Here is a 4,382-nt window from a genome sequence, read left to right as displayed (position 1 = left end):
CCATTAAGTTGTTCAGATCAGGCTCAAATTTGAGATCCCTCTGCCTTAGCCTCCCATAGTGCTGAGAGTAGAGCCATCTGGGTACCTAACTGCTGATTTGTATATGTTGATCTTCTATTCCACAGCTTTACTGAATTTGTGTATCAGTTCTAATAGCATTTCTGTGTGTGTGTGTGTGTGTGTGTGTGTGTGTGCAATTTAGATATTTCTCTATATAAAGTTATATAATCTGAAAATAAGAATAACTTGAGTTTCTCCTTTGCTATTTGGGTAACTTTCATTTCTTTGTGTAATTGCTTTGGATGATGAAAAACATACCATGTTCATGGACAGGAAGAATAAATATTAAAATTCCCATATTTTCTGAAGTGGTTTATGGATATAAAACAACATCTATCAAAATACAAATGATACTCTTCACAGAATAGAAAAAAAAAAGAAAAACAATCTCACCGTATATATGGAACCAGAAAAGATCCTGAATAGACAAATCAAGTCTGAACAAAAAGAATAAAGCTAGTGGCATCATAAACATGATTGTAAAGCAGAGTACAATGGACTAGTGACAAAAGCAAAAGTTATTGACTTGAAAATTGACAAGTAGATCATTGGAAAATGATAAACTAAAAAAAAAAAAAATCCACATACCTATGGTAACTTACTCTTTGACATAGGCATCAAAGACATACATTGGAGAAAGGACAATCTTTTCAGTATATGATCCTGAATAAACTAGATATTTACATGTAAAAAATCAGTAAGACCTCCATTTCTCACTAATTACAAAAATCAATTCCAAGTATATTAAAGACATGAAAATATAAAAATACTAGAAGAAAACATGAAGAAAATACACCACTCATCAATATTGACAATGCTATTTTTTGGATAAGACCCAAAAAGCAAAACTAACAAAAGTAAAACTATACAAAAAAGATTATAATAAACTAAGAAGCTTCTGTACAGCAAAAGAAGCAATGAAAAGTAAGCAATTTGTAGAATAGAAATAAATATTTGTAAAGTTCAACAAGGAGTTAATATCTAAAATATAGAAGGAACTCAAAAAGCTTAACAGGAAAAATAAAACAAAAATAGTCTCTGATTAAAAAATAAAGTATCTCGGTAGACATTTCTAAAAAAACAAAAACAAAAAAGAACACATTGAAATGGCTAATGTGTACTTGAACACCAACACCAATTATTAGGAAAATGGAAATCAAAAACACATAAAATGTCACCTCCCTCACTTTAAAATGGTTATTATAAAAAAGACTAAAGACAAAAGGCCAGCTTGGCCTTGTGGTCAGACACGGGTGGCTGCACCCTGCTCCATCTGGCTTGACCAGCGCACTTGCATCCCAGGAGACTGTGAGGACACCCCACCCCCTAGCAGGCCCACCAGCTGCCAGCCTGGCTGCAGGGGCACCTGTAACAACAGTCAGCACCACACCTCCTGCCTCTGGACTTTTGGCTGTGCAGTTACATGGTTCTATACTACAGAGGCAGAGGGGGACATAAAGGCCATTGTCCTGAGGTGCAGAAGTAAAGAGAGAGGGCCTCTCTTAGGATCCCTGATGAAAACTGAAGCCCACTGGAAAAGTGAAGAGAATCTCTACAATATAGGCACACCAGAACACTATACTTGGTAAGTTGGAGGAATCATCACCTCCCATTCGAACCTGGACTATTTTCAGGGGAAAGTCAGCTAGAACCTGTAATAGAACCTTGCATAGTTCAACCCTGAAGGAGGACAGGGAGCTCAATTTGGGACTTGCAGCAAGAAATCTGCCTGAATCACACGGATCTGTGACTGGTTTACAGAGACTCATTGACTTATAATTAACAGTACTAAAAACAAAAATGAGAAGACATTTAAGCAAGTCACAAACTCAGACTTCCACCCAACAAAAGGCAATTTCTGGGGAAAACGAGGTGGAAAAGTCTGATAATCAATTACCTGGACACCCTGAACTGATAGCACAGGAAGTAACAAAACAGATGAATGAGGCTCTAGAAAAATTCAAAGCAGAAATAATTTCTCAGATAACTACAGTGATGGTGAGCAGAGTGAAAGACATAATTAGAGGCTCTAGAACAGAAACGGATAAAAAAAATAGATGAGCTCAGAATCATGCTGGCAGTCACGAATGCACAGCATAAGAAAGAAATGGATGGGTCGACCCGTGGAGAAAGTTGCAATGAGCCCCGATCCAAGTGTCTTTGCCCTTGAAAGCCTTTCCTTGCGACCATGGCCTTGTTGACAGTACTTCTGTGAGGGGGCATCCACGGGTGCAGCCCTCTGCTTCAGAGGCTGATGCAGGAAATAATACACATGGAGCAAAATTATGTATCAAAACCTACTTTGAATGAAGTGGTTATAGCAAGTGCTACAAGAACACCCATTGGATCCTTTCTAGGCAGCCTTTCATCACTGTCAGCCACTCAACTTGGTTACATTTCAATTCAGAGAGCCATTGTAAAGGCAGAGATTCCAAAAGAAGAAGTGAAAGAAGCATACATGGATAATGTTCTTCAAGGAGGTGCAGGACAGGCCCCTACAAGGCAAGCAGTGTTGGGTGCAGGTTTACCTATTTCTACTGTGGGACTATATGAGATTGAACAAAGGTTACTCCATGTTGCCTCACTCGATACTCCCCCTCCCCTTCTGAGTAAACCATATGATGTCATTTCTGGAAAACAAAAACAAAGGTTCACGAAATGCACAGTGTTCTTTGAAATTACCCAACTCCCCATAAACAGGAAATGTACTGGAACATTCTATCTACTATCTAAAGGTACTGGAACATGCTATCTAAATCCCCTAAATGTCAGCATCTCTCTTTTGTAATCTCTGCTTGCTAACTTCACCTTGCAACCCCTATAAAAGAGCCTTGGACTCTGAGCCAGTTGCCTCTCTAAGCTACTTTGCTTTGGGAGTGCCGTCTGGTCAGACTAATAAAGGTCTGTTTTACTTTCCAACTTGTCCGGTGTGTTCCCTCCCAGGTGTTCTTCACTGCAGTCAGCTCCTCGGAGCGTTTGGTAAGGCCCTCGGTCTTACACTACTCCATACACCACCATAAACAAGGTTTGTGCTTCAGTTATGAAAGCCATCATGATGGCATCTCAGAATCTTATGTGTGGACATCAGGATGTGATGGTGGCAGGTGGGATGGAGAGCATGTCCAGTGTTCCATATGTAATGAACAGAGGAGCAACACTGTATGGTGAGGTAAAGCTTGAAGATCTGATTGTAAAAGATGGGCTAACTGATGTCTACAGTAAAATTCACATGGGCAGGTGTTCTGCGAATACTGCAAAGAAGCTGAATATTCCAAGAGATGAACAGGTTACTTATGCTATTAACTCTTACACCAGAAGTAAAGCAGCATAGGAAGCTGGAAAATTTGGAAATGAAGTTATTCCTGTCACAATTAAAGTAAAAGGTAAAACAGATGTAGTGGTGAAAGAAGATGAAGAATACAAGTGTGTTGATTTTAGTAAAATTCCAAAGCTGAAGACAGTTTTCCAAAAAGGAAATGGCACAATAACAGTAGCCAATGCCAGCACACTGAATGACAGGGCAGCTGGTGTGGTTCTGATGACTGTAGATGCAGCCAAAAGGCTCAACGTTAAGCCGCTGCCAAGAAGAGCAGCATTTGCTGATGCTGTCGAGGACCCCATTGATTTTCCAGTTGCACCTGCCTATGCTGTACCTAAGGTTCTCAAAGATGCAGGACTGAAAAAAGAAGACATTGCAATGTGGAAAGTAAATGAAACCTTTAGTGTGGTTGTACTAGCAAACATTAAAATGCTGGAGATTGATCCCCAAAAAGTGAATATTAATGGAGGAGCTGTTTCTCTGGGGCATCCAGTTGGGATGTCTGCAGCCAGGATTGTGGTTCATCTGGCTCATACCCTGAAGCATGGAGAATATGGTCTTGCCAGTATTTGCAATGAAGGAGGAGGAGCCTCTGTGCTGCTGATTCAGAAGCTGTAGCCTCTGCTGTTTCAGGAGACAGCCCTTTGTGACTGCCCTGGGGCAACTAATATCTAAACTCTTTCATTTATTATTAATTTCTATTTTAACTTTTAAAAATAAAAATGAAAAAAAAGAAAGAAATGGAAACCATGATCGGCCAACATGAGAAAGAAATGGAATCCATAAAACAGATTCAAACAGATATTCAGGAGATTAAAAACTCCATTTAAAACATGCATAGCAGATTGAGGGAATCTGAACATAGAATATCAGATATAGAAGACAGGATTTCTGTTAAGGACCATGAAAACAGAGATCTCTTCAAAATAGTAAGGGTCCATGAGAAATCAATCCATCAGCTGCTAGATGATGCAAGGAAGAACAACATAAGACTGAAAGGAGT

At 39.4% G+C, this 4,382-nt stretch overlaps 1 pseudogene; it reads left to right on the top strand.

The window, feature by feature from the left end:
• Positions 1–2,248: 2,248 nt before the first annotated feature.
• Positions 2,249–4,024, top strand: LOC101699569 (acetyl-CoA acetyltransferase, mitochondrial-like; annotated as a pseudogene).
• Positions 4,025–4,382: the final 358 nt, after the last annotated feature.

This window comes from Heterocephalus glaber, unplaced genomic scaffold, assembly GCF_053883595.1.
Source record: "Heterocephalus glaber isolate CG9 unplaced genomic scaffold, H.glaber_assembly_v1.0 deba00001555, whole genome shotgun sequence".
In the NCBI taxonomy this organism is placed as follows: domain Eukaryota; kingdom Metazoa; phylum Chordata; class Mammalia; order Rodentia; family Bathyergidae; genus Heterocephalus; species Heterocephalus glaber.
This window is presented reverse-complemented; position numbering and strand designations above follow the sequence as displayed.